Source organism: Puma concolor, chromosome B4, assembly GCF_028749965.1.
Source record: "Puma concolor isolate L17-30 chromosome B4, mPumCon1.1.hap2, whole genome shotgun sequence".
Classification (NCBI taxonomy): domain Eukaryota; kingdom Metazoa; phylum Chordata; class Mammalia; order Carnivora; family Felidae; genus Puma; species Puma concolor.
Window position 1 is genome coordinate 93,094,951 of NC_141673.1, and position 13,142 is coordinate 93,108,092.

The following is a 13,142-nucleotide window of genomic DNA, read 5'->3' on the forward strand; positions in this document are numbered from 1 at the left end:
CCGCGAAAGGTAGGGAACCGCTTTTGAGGGCAGAGAGAGGACGGAGACTGGGGAGGCGGGAGAATACAGGAAAAGCACCCCTCCTGAAAAGCAGTTGGAGAATAAGTGGAAAATTGGAAACAGCTGCAGGCACCACACTAAAAAGGGAGAAAGGAGAAAGGAGAAAGGAGAGGGCTTAAATTCCATTAAGACTCTAAACAAGGGGAGAGCAAAGGCTGCAACTCCACAGCTCGATACCTGGTGGTGCTCTGGTGGGAAGGGCAAATCCCCAGGAACAAAGTGGAGTCCGGGAGGTTCTTGGGCCACATGGGGAAAAGCGGTTCCACTGCTGGAAGGACATTTGGTAGAGACTGTTGAAGCCACCTGGTCCCAGCAGACTCCAGAGGGAGGCCACATTCGCTGGTGCTGGAACAAGGTCGTTAAGCGTGAAGCCTGGTGCCAGATGTCTGCTGTGATTTTCCATAATCCCTGAAATACTGCTGCTACACTATCTCGCAAACTTTTTCTGAGGCGGGCTGGCACCTGGCTGCCGTCTCGGGGCACCGGCAGCAGCAAGCGTTCCTGGCTGCAGCTGACATTTGGCCATTGCTCATTCGGCCATTGCTCGGTGAGACCCTCCTGCAGAGGGGCGGACCAGGTCAAAGCCGCAGTCCTTCAGAAGTAAGGGGCCGGGGAAAACAGCCACATCTGAGACAAAACTCAGGAGTGAGGTACTGCCTGAGGCCTGATCACGGAGAGTGGAAAAGCGGGATGTAGATGAGAGCTGAAGACAGAGGATGGCTGCGCGATTGCTGATCCAGGAGAACAGACTGGGTGGCTGGATGGCGCCATTTTTCACCACTCCCGCACATGCGCATGCGCATGCGCACGCGCACTGAGGAGCACCACAAGAATCCACCCCAGTAGGCTAGCAGCACCATCTAGTGGAGAACGGAGCTATTACACAGAGCCCCACCCAACTGGGCCAACTTCCCTCTTCAAGAACACAAGTCTCACCACCAGCTTAATTTATGGACTATAAAGAGCTACGTAGACTGATTTCTAGGGGAAAACGAAGCAATTTCAGTCCTACTTCAATCTGTTAGCAGGTTCATCTATTCAATTTTTTTTCTTTTTTTTTCCTTTTTCTCTTTTGCAATCTTTTCTTTTTCTTGAATACAGAAAGAGAAGAAATTCATTTTTATTTTTAATGTTTATTAAAAATATCTTTCTTTAATTTATATTACTATATTTTTTTACTTTTGTGTAAATTTTTCCAAATTCTACTTTACTTCCATCATTTTATTTTAGTATACTTCAGTGTACTCACCTTTTCAAATTTTCAAACAATTTCCTTTTTTCTTTCTTTTTCTTTTTCCTCTTTTTCATTTCTTTTCTTTCTCTTGAATGCAGAAAGAGAAAAACTTCATTTTTACTTTCAATTTCTATTAAAAATATTTTTAATTTTTATTACTATATTTTTTGGCTGTTATGTAAATTTTTTCAAATTCTATTTTACTTCCATCATTTTATTTTAGTCTACTACAGTGTATTCACTTTTTCAAATTTTCAAACACTTTCTTTTTTTTCTTTTCTTTTTTATCTTTTTTCTTTTTCATTTCTTTTCATTTTTCTTAAATACAGAAAACGAAAAAATTCATATTGATTTCTAATTTCTATTAAAATATTTTTCTTTAATTTTTTTCTACTATATTCTTTACTTTTGTGTATATTTTTTCCAATCCTATTTTACCTTCATCATCTCATTTTAGTTTACTTCAGGGTATTCATTTTTCAAATTCTCAAACGATTTCCTTTTTTTTTCTCCCTCCCCCCCCCTTTTTTCCCCTCTAATCTGTCAAACCAATTTCAACACCCAGACCAAAACACACCTAGGATCTAGCATCACCTATTCGATTTTGTGTGTGCGTGTTTTTAATTTCTAATTTTAATATTTTTTTAATTTTAATTTTTTTATTTCACTTTTTCTACCTCATCAATTCCTTTTCTCCCTTCAAAATGACAAAACGAAAAATATACCCCAAAAGAAAGAGTACGAAGAAACTACAGCCAGGGTTTTAACCAACACAGATACAAGCAAGATGTCTGAACCAGAATTTAGAATCATGACAATAAGAATATTAGCTGGAGTCAAAAATAGATTAGAATCCCTTTCTGCAGAGATAAAAGAAGTAAAAAATAGCCAGAATGAAATTAAAAATGCTATAACTGAGCTGCAATCATGGATGGATGCAGCAGCGGCAAGGATGGATGAGGTAGAACAGAGAATCAGCGATACAGAGGACAAACTTAGAGAATAACAAAGCAGAAAAAAAGAGGCAAAAGAGCACGATTTAAGAATTTGATAAATCAGTGACTCATTAAAAAGGAACAACATCACAGAGCGCCTGGGTGGCTCAGTCAGTGAAGTGGCTGACTTCTGCTCAGGTCATGATCTCACAGTCCGTGAGTTCGAGCCGTGGGTCGGGCTCTGTGCTGATAGCTCGGAGCCTGGAGCCTGCTTGTGTTTCTTTGTCTCCCTCTTTCTCTGCCCCTCCCGCATTTGCTCTCTGTCTCTCTCTGCCTTTCAAAAATGAATAAATGTTAAAAAAAAATTAAAAAAAAAAAAAAAAGGAACAACATCAGAATCATAGGGGTCCCAGAAGAGGAAGAGAGAGAAATAGGTGTAGAAGGGTTATGTGAGCAAATCATAGCAGAAAACTTTCCTAACCTGGGGAAAGACACAGACCTCAAAATCCAGGAAACACAGAGGACCCCCATTAGATTCAACAAAAACCAACCATCAACAAGGCATATCATAGTCAAATTCACAAAACGCTCAGGTAAGGAGAGAATCATGAAAGCAGCAAGGGAAAAAAAGTCCCTAACCTACAAGGGAAGACAGATCAGGTTTGCAGCAGACCTAACCACAGAAACTTGGAAGGCCAGAAAGGAGTGGCAGGAAATATTCAGTATGCTGAATCAGAAAAATATGCAGCCAAGAATTCTTTATCCAGCAAGACTGTCATTCAAAGTGTCATATACTAGGGGCACCTGGGTGGCGCAGTCAGTTAAGCGTCCGACTTCAGCCAGGTCACAATCTTGCGGTCCGTGAGTTCGAGCCCCGCGTCAGGCTCTGGGCTGATGGCTCGGAGCCTGGAGCCTGTTTCCGATTCTGTGTCTCCCTCTCTCTCTGCCCCTCCCCTGTTCATGCTCTGTCTCTCTCTGTCCCAAAAATAAATAAACGTTGAAAAAAAAAATTTAAAACAAAGTGGTATATACCAAAAGCAACAAAGATTAGAAAGGACCAGAGAACATCAAAAGAAACTCCAACTCTACAAGCATCATAATGGCAACAAATTCATATCTTTCAGTACTCAGTCTAAATGTCAATGGACTCAATGCTCCCATCAAAAGACGTAGGGTAACAGAATGGATAAGAAAACAAGATCAATCTATATGCTGTTTACTAGAGACCCACTTTAGACCTAAAGACACCTTCAGACTGAAAATGAGGGGATGGAGAACCATCTATTATGCTAATGGTCAACAAAAGAAAGCCAGAGTAGCCATAATTATATCAGGCAATCTAGACTTTAAAATAAAAACCATATTAAGAGATGCAGAAGGGCATTATATCATAATCAAGGGGTCTATCCACAAAGAAGACCTAACGACTGTAAACATTTATGCACCAAATGTGGAAACACCCAAATATATAACTCAATCACAAACATAAAGAAACTCATCTATAGTAATACCATAATAGTAGGAGACTTCAACACCCCACTCACAGCAATGGACAGATCATCTAATAAAAAAATCAACAAGGAAACAATGGCTTTGAATGACACACTGGACCAGATGGACTTAGTAGATATATTCGGAACATGTCATCCTAAAGCAGCAGAATATACATTCTTCTCCAGTGCACATGGAACATTCTCCAGAATAGACCATATACTGGGACACAAATCAGCCCTATGTAAGTACAAAAAGATCGAGATCATACCATGCATATTTTCAGGCCACAATGCTATGAAACTTGAAATCAACAAGAAAAAATTTGGAACGGTAACAAATACTTGGAGACTGAAGAACATTCTACTAAGGAATGAATGGGCTTAAAGAGGGAATTAAAAAGTATATGGAAGTCAATGAAAATGATAACACCACAACCCAAAACCTCTGGGACGCAGCAAAGGCAGTCATAAGAGGAAAGTATATAGCAATCCAGGCCTTCCTAAAGAAGGAAGAAAGATCTCAGATACACAACCTAGCTTTAGGCCTTAAGGAGCTGGAAAAAGAACAGCAAATAAAACCCAAAACCAGCAGAAGACAGGAAATAATAAAGATTAGAGCATAAATTAATGCTATTGAAACAAACAAACAAACAAACAAAAAAACCCAGTAGAACAGATCAATGAAACCAGAAGCTGGTTCTTTGAAAGAATTAACAAAATTAATAAGCCACTAACCAGTTTGATCAAAAAGAAAAAGGAAAGGACCCAAATAAATAAAATCAAGAATGAAAGAGGAGAGATCACAACCAACACAGCAGAAATAAAAACAATAATAAGAGAATATTATAAGCAATTATATGCCAATAAAATGGTAATCTGGAAGAAATGGACAAATTCCTAGAAACATACACACTACCAAAACAGAAACAGGAAGAAATAGAAAATTTGAACAGACCCATAACCAGTAAGGAAATCGAATTAGTAATCAAAAATCTGCCAAAAAACAAGAGTCCAGGGCCAGATGGCTTTCCAGGGCATTCTACCAAACATTTAAGGAAGAGTTAACACCTATTCTCTTGAAACTGTTCCAAAAAATAGAAATGGAAGGAAAACTTCCAAACTCTTTCTATGAAGCCAGCATTACCCTGATTCCAAAACCAGACAGAGACCCAACTAAAAAGGAAAACTATAGACTAATTTCCCTGATGAACATGGATACAAAAATCCTCAACAAGATATTAGCCAACTGGATCCAACAATACACTAAAAAAATTATTCACCACACCAAGTGGGATTTATACCTGGGCTGCAGTGCTGGTTCAATATCTGCAAAACAATTAATGTGATTCATCACATCAATAAAAGAAAGGACAAGAACCATACGATCCTCTCAATAGATGCAGAGAAAGCATTTGACAAAATACAGCATCCTTTCTTGATAAAAACCCTCAAGAAAGTAGGGATAGAAGGAGCATACCCCCAGATCATAAAAGCCATATATGAACAATCCAATGCTAATATCATCCTCAAAGGGGAAAAACTGACAGCTTTCCCCCTAAGGTCAGGAACAAGACAGGGATGCCCATTCTCACCACTGCTATTCAACATAGTATTGGAAGTCTTAGCCTCTGTAATCAGACAACATAAAGAAATAAAAGGCATCCAAATCAGACAGGAGGAGGTCAAACTTTCACTCTGCGCAGATGACATGATAGTCTATATGGAAAACCCAAAAGATTTCACCAAAAAACTGCTAGAATTGATTCATGAATTCAGCAAAGTTGCAGAATATAAATCAACGCACAGAAATCAGTTGCATTCCTATACACCAATAATGAAGCAACAGAAAGTGAAATCAAGGAATTGATCCCATTTACAGTTGCACAAAAAACCATAAAAGACCTAGGAATAAATTGAATCAAAGAGGTGAAAAATCTATACACTGAAAACTATAGAAATCTTATGAAAGAAATTGAAGAAGACACACACACACACACACACACACACACACACACACACACAAAGATTCCATGCTCCTGGATAGAAAGAACAAATATTGTTAAAATGTTGATACTACCCAAAGCAATCTACATTTTCAATGCAATCCCTATCAAACTAACACCAGCATTCTTCACAGAGCTAGAATAAATAATCCTAAAATTTGTATGAAACCAGAAAAGACCCCGAATAGCCAAAGCAATCTTGAAAAAGAATACAAAAGCAGGAGGCATCACAATCCTTGACTTTAAGCTATACTACAAAGCTGTAATCATTAAGACAGTATGGTACTGACATAAGAACAGACACTGATCAATGGAACAGAATAGAGAACACACAAATGGACACACAAACTTATGGCCAACGAATCTTTGACAAAACAGGAAAGAATATCCAATGGAATAAAGAGAGTGTTTTCAGCAAGTGGTGCTGGGAAAACTGGACAGCGACATGCAGAAGAATGAACCTGGACCACTTTCTTACACCATACACAAAAATAAACTCAAACTGGATGAAAAACCTCAATGTAAGACAAGAAGCCATCAAAATCGTCTAGAAGAAAGCAGGCAAAAACCTCTTTGATCTTGCCTGCAGCAATGTCTTACTCAACATGTCTCCAGAGGAAAGGGAAACAAAAACAAAAATGAATTACTGGGACCTCATCAAAATAAAAAGCTTTTGCACAGCGAAGGAAACAATCAGCAAAACTAAAAGGCAACCGACAGAATGGGAGAAGATATTTGCAAATGACACATCAGATAAAGGGTTAGTATCCAAAGTCTAGAAAGAACTTCTCAAACTCAACACCCAAAAAACAAATAATCCAGTGAAGAAATGGGCAAAAGACATGAATAGACACTTCTCCAAGGAAGATACCCAGATGGTCAACTGACACATGAAAAAATGCTCAACATCCCTCATCATCAGGGAAATACAAATCAAAACCACAATGCAATACCACCTTATACCTGTCAGAATAGCTAACACTAACACCTCAGGCAACAACAGCTGTTGGCGAGGATGCAGAGAAAGAGGATCTCTTTTGCATTGTTGGTGGGAATGCAAGCTGGTACAGTCGCTCTGAAAAACAGTATGGAGGTTCCTCAAAAAACTAAAAATAGAAGTAGCCTATGACCCAGCAATTGCACTACTAGGCATTTATCCACGGGATACAGGTGTGCTGTTTCAAAGGGACACATGCATCCCACGTGTATAGCAGCACTGTCAACAATAGCCAAAGTATGGAAAGAACCCAAATGTCCATCGATGGATGCATGGATAAAGAAGATGTGGTATATATACACAATGGAGTATTACCCAGCAATCAAAAAGAATGAAATCTTGCCATTTGCAACTATGTGGATGGAACTGGAAGGTGTTATGCTAAGTGAAATTAGTCAGTCAGAGAAAGACAAAAATCATAAGACTTCACTTCTATGAGGACTTTAAGAGACAAAACAGATGAACATAAGGGAAGGGAAACAAAAATAATATAAAAACAAGCAGGGGGACAAAACAGAAGAGACTCTAAATATGGAGAACAAACTGAGGGTTGCTGGAAGGGTTGTGGGGGGGGATGGGCTAAATGGGTAAGCGGCTTTACGGAATCTACTTCTGAAATCATTGTTTCACTATATGCTAACTAATTTGGATGTATTAGTTTAAAAAATAAAATTAAAAAAATTTTCAATGGCAAAAAAATATATATATTAAAACATGGCAGATCCCCAATAGCATAGAGACTCAAGCACTTGCATTTTAAAAATCATGTTCATCAGCTTTAATTTATAAAGCAAAGCTTTCAAACTGAGAATTAATTGATTCTCTTACTCTTCCTTTTCACTGTTCATTAAAAAAAAATAGGTGTGGTACTCTCTCACTTATTTTTTTCCTCTCACCCATTTTTATTAACATTATTTAACATTCGTTGAACAACTCACGTATATACTAGTCCCTGTTAGGGATATAGAATTGGTCTTCTGTTTTACATTGTCTTGCAAAGGCACCTTCTGAAACATGATTTGCTACTGTAATGCACAAATGGAACATGATTGTACCCTTTGTTTCACCTTAAGCCAAAAGCAGCTCAAGTTAAATGCCAAGCTTCCCTGAGTTACAAATTTAGAATCTCTCTGAGGTGCTTGTTCACATGGTGCATTAGCCTACTGCACTGGTTGATTAGCAATGCTCTCTCAGAGTGGTATATTGACTTCCATGTGCGCTTATCATTTATCATACTTATGTTCATTTTATTCTTATCCCAATAATGACAGCTTTCATGTAAAATGAAAGGAGAAAATAAGATTAATACCTTCTTAGGACACCTTTCACACCATGCACAAATACGCAGGCTTCTGAATCAAACACATCTTCTCTGAATTTGTATTTTTGTATCATTATTATTATTATTATTACTCTCATTCAAACATGATCTGAAGATAACCATTTGTCATTTCTTCAGGAATGGTCGAGCAATAAAAGTGGCAGAGGAGTATAGAAAGCAAGAGAAAGGGGATAGAGAGGTTATATGATGTGCATGTTCAGTAAGGAGAAAAGCAATGACAACGGAAAATCAGACCAGTCGTCTGAGACAATACTCATTTTTAAACTTAATCATTTGAGAGTTTATTGAAGACATGTATTCAGCTTTGGAGCAATTTTGAAAGTCTGTGTTGGTGTTGATATCCAAGAGCTGCAGCAAGTTTGAATGAATTCCAACAACTGTAAACTTTTTTTTATAGGTACTTCTATCAGTTCAGAATTAACAGGATAAATGACAGCTGATTAATGCACCCTATCCTCTAGAAAAATTTAAAATTAAAAATATCCCTACTCCTGGAACTGCAAAGATACCTTTGCATGTTCTGTCACTTTATGACATTTTGTCTTTTTTGCTATTGGGCATGAAATGGTTAAAGAGGGAAAAAATTGAGTAGTTGCAGCAAGTGGGGTCAAGAAGTAAGTGGATTTTTACTGATGTTGTACAGGAATGTCATAGTGTTTATATTTACAGTCAATGAAGGGTGCCTTTCCAAATGGAACTTCCTCAGGAAGTGATCTTTTCCGTGGAAGGTTGCAGAACAAATCTCTCACTCTGTCTCAGTATGGCACAGAATGGTCAGTTTAGACACAGAGCTGCTGAGCAAGCAAAACTCCCATAGGAATAATAGGACAAAGGCTGCTGCTTAAAATTAATCTGAGGCCATTGCATTCTCAGTGATTAGACTTGTTTGCAAATAGCAATGCAGAGCATGAAACAAGGACATGACCAAACAAAACACAGATGACCTAGTGAATTGCGTGGGAGACAGGCACGTCAGCATCACCAGAAAACTGAGGAACTGACCAGAAATATATAGAAGGGCTCTTCCTAGTTCCTTAGAGAGGAGCACTAAAAATGGGTATCAGAAGCCTAGTGTATTACTTTGAGAATTGTATATGTTTATGTTTAACTTAAGTCCCAGTCTATGCCTGCAATTCTCATTCCCGAATGTGTGGGCCAACATTTTAACTTTCTCTGGTTGTGTTCCTAACGCCCTTTATTTGGAACAGGGCTTCTTAACCTCAGCACTATTGACATTTTGGACCAGACAATTCTTTATTGTGGGTGGAATGCCCTCTACGATGTAGGATGTCTAGCAGCATTCCAGACTGCTACCCATTTTATGCCAGTACCAGCCCCACGGTGGGGACAATAATAATGTCTCCAGACATTGACAAATGTTCTGGGGCAGGAGTGATGTGGAGACAAAATTGCTCCCTTTGAGAATCACTGACTTGGAGAGATATATAAACCTTATACTAAAGTCAAGGTTCTGGCTAACAGATTTAAAAATTGTCTAGTAGAATTATGGATTGGAGTCTTGGCCAGGTTTATTTCTGACTGGATATGCTCCATGTAAAAGGCAGGGACTGATTTTGCTGGAAGAATTTTTTGCTCTGAAGGAGTTCTTTTTGCCTCCATGGAAAGACTAACCTACAAAATGCAAGGAGCTAAGGAACTGATTCAAGGATTTCCAGATGTCTTTAGAGCTGGGCTCAATATCAGCATTCCACCTCTTATTGGAAGAAGGCAAAAGGTTTTCTGATTTGGTTTTGGTTTGTTTTGGAGTTTTTGGGTTGTTTTTTTTTTTTTTTTTTTTTTTTTTTTTTTTGAGCCTCTTCTTTTACTGTCAGTAAAGTACAAAGCCAATGGAAATAAACTGTTTCAACTACTTACCTATTAAAGGAGCACTTTAAAAGCTCATTCACTACCTAAGCATATTCATTTGGATATCTTTAGTCATCCATGGTCATATATGATTTTATTATCCCTCAATATGGATAACAACAAATATTGAAAAAAAATATCTCCAAAGGAATTTGTCATTTCAGGAAAAAGAGTTTATTAAATTAGTAGCTGATATATCAGCACTTTGGAGGGTGGAAATGATGTCTGATACTAACTTCAGCCACTAACACTCACCATTTTTCAGCTCAGCCGAGTAACCAGGTGTGCAGGTGTTTACCCAAATTATTTAAAACTCTTGATTTCTGAACATTAAGGAGGTCTTGTTCAAAACAGGTGGTCTCATCATTAGTGGGACTTGTCGTTTGGTCAGTACTGCTAATTAACAAATATTCACTTTTGACCCTCAATTTTTTTTTCTGATTGTGAAGATCAGAAAAAAAGCTGTTTTATAAATATATTTTATTGGCCAAATGAAGAGTTGACTGACAGAGTACACACATTTTATGCATTTATAATTCCTTGAGGGATTATAGCAGTTTATGCAAGAATGTACATAATGTATATAATCTCAGAGGAAAGTCATGTATATTCACTTGGGGAGAGGTAAGGAAGGGATTAGCAGAGGGTAAGGTGAAGGCAAGTAATGGGTTTGGGGAACACCAGGAAGTTGATGATTGGCGCATTGGAGAGATCGTGTATGAGTGTGTTTGAGGTCTACAGTTGGTAAGTATTCCGTTTGTTGCATCTGCCTATAACTTCAGAGATGGATCAAGATGCCTCCATAGCACTTTCTTCAACAACATTAGTGAGTTGTCAAGGAAGATTAAAATATGTAGGTCTATATTCTGGTCAATTCATTAATCACTCAGAATAAGATTTTTCTGCTACTATCTATAGTAACTTTTCTATAAAATTAGATAATGTTAAATTTCTGGACCTGAAAGCTGAACTTTTGTTGTAAATACATCTTTATGTAGACTCTGCACTATTCACTGAAATTAAATGGCACTTTTTTTTTGCTTTGTAGCTGAAAGTCCTCATATTTTCCTCATGCTCAAAAATCATAGCATTAAAATACCCAGTGTTAGTGCAATAAGATTATTTCATATACAGAAATACAGAAATACCATACAGATTATTAAGTATAATTCAGTACAATAATTTTAACAGAACTGGTTAGTTTATCGATTGATAAAAATATTAATAATGTAAACAGATGGGGGTGTTTCAATTCTAATATTCCATAGTCTAAGATTACCAACTGAGAAAATAATTATTCCCCTAAAAAATGGCTTGTGCTCACATTGCATAATTCTGCTGTTCTCCATTGTCTTCAATATTGGCCACCGCCAGAGGCAAGTGTTAGACAAGACAGACAAATGGTCTGATCTAGAATGGCAAATTCTATGTTTCCTTAATACGGTCTCCTGGAATGACAGCAGTTATGTATTTTTAAGTCTGCTCTTCCATTATGGCGATAAATGGTTATTTAAATACAGTCAGGTTCAAATTATACTAGTGGAAAATGCAGTAGGGAAAAGTATCAAAGACAAAGAACTTTTAAATAAATCTCATCTCTCCTCCCACCATATGAGTTAATTTCTATGCCAGATGGCAGATGTTTATGCTGGTACTTAAAAGAAGTAAAAATTAAATGGATCTCAAAACTTAATTGTTTTTAGTTTAGAAATGTTCTCAAATAAAGGGAGGTTGGTAGAAATTTTACTTAAAATGATCCCCCAATCTCAGGATCTTAGTACATAATTGTAATTTGGAAAAAACTGGGTAGCTTTCAAGTAATTGATTATTTTTTCAGTCCATTATTGAATTTTGCTATTATTTTTCAGGTAATTTTAAAAAATGCAACCAGTTATTTTTTTCTAGAAGTGATTGCTAAAAATCTTCAAAGGACTATATTTAAATGTATAGTGATTCAATTAGCTCTTTAAAATCGAGCCATAAATGAGGTTTTTAGACACTCTCAATCATCATCTGTCAGTCTAAGTCACAAAGTTACCTATCCAAGGCTATTTTATTTTGATGTGGATTAACACAACACAAATAACAGAGAGTCTTCCTGAAACAAGTAATTGCTACATGATTAAGTCCTGTTTACCCAGACAGAACTGATCAGCTTAACAACAAGAAGGCTTTTCTTTTCTCAAAAGGTTAGTATTATGGAGAAAAATTATGTTATTATAACATCGACATTTATTGCTCAAAATAGCAAACTTAACCTAAGTGTTATATAGAGATTTTCTTTCCTTTTCTGCAAATACATTGACCCTATCAGAAATAAACACTGCCTTCTTAATCTAAAATGCAGAATAAAATTTATGGCAGATATTTCTGGAAATCTCAACTGAAGGACAGCTATAAGCTCAAATAACTCTAGTAATCACTTGATTTTTTTGTGTTCAGTAAACTCCCCCAAACATTTCCTTTTGTACTAGAATAATGGCCATTTTGTATTTGGCCAAAACAAACAAACAAACAAACAAACAAACAAACAAAAATGACCAAAAAATAGTATTTTGATTAGTAAATTATAATGAAACTTTCTGTAATATTCTTGAATATCTGTATTCTGAACAATCAATTAAGCAAGTCTCAATTGAGCCCCAAAGTTAAGTTTACTGTTTTACTCTGTACAATAATATGATTTCTGTGTAAGCAGAAATATAAAACAACTTTTTTCTTCCATTTTTTATAATGTGTGTGTGTGTGTGTGTGTGGCCACAAAGAAGCTTTTAGAAAAAAAATAGTTTCATCATCCAAGGCTAAGTTTAAGCTTTGTTTTCAGTTATTTATAAAGCCTAAAAGAAATTCCTGTTGATTTTATTTGAGGCAGAGTTACGGATTGCATAATTGATGAAGGTAGCCTGGTCTGAGGATCTGTGTGGTGCTGACTTCTCAAATGTGCAGCACCTCTTTACAAGGAAGACTTCAACTCCAACCAATTTTGCCCATATTTTACTTGGGAGCTGGCATTCTTAACAGAGTCCTCTTCAGTCTTCAACATGTAGGACACAAACCCTCTTGCAAGGGTCCGGTCTAGCTGCTTTCTCAGATTATCATAGACCTACTAGGGGACAACAGGTGAATCCATGAAATTCTAGAATGGCACCTATGGAAAAGAACATTATGCATTTATGTAAAAGAGGCTGCTAGTGAAGGTGCAGTGACAAAGA

General features: G+C 37.1%; 1 long non-coding RNA gene across 7 annotated transcripts in view; it reads right to left on the reverse strand.

Annotated features, from left to right (window-relative positions):
• Window positions 1-11,964: 11,964 nt before the first annotated feature.
• LOC147579298 (uncharacterized) overlaps window positions 11,965-13,142 on the reverse strand; it is a 68,521-nt gene continuing 67,343 nt past the window's right edge. For all 7 annotated transcript variants that reach the window (XR_015253787.1, XR_015253786.1, XR_015253788.1 and 4 more), the window contains one exon: window positions 11,965-13,078. This is a non-coding gene — a long non-coding RNA (uncharacterized LOC147579298). The remainder of the gene's footprint in view (window positions 13,079-13,142) is intronic.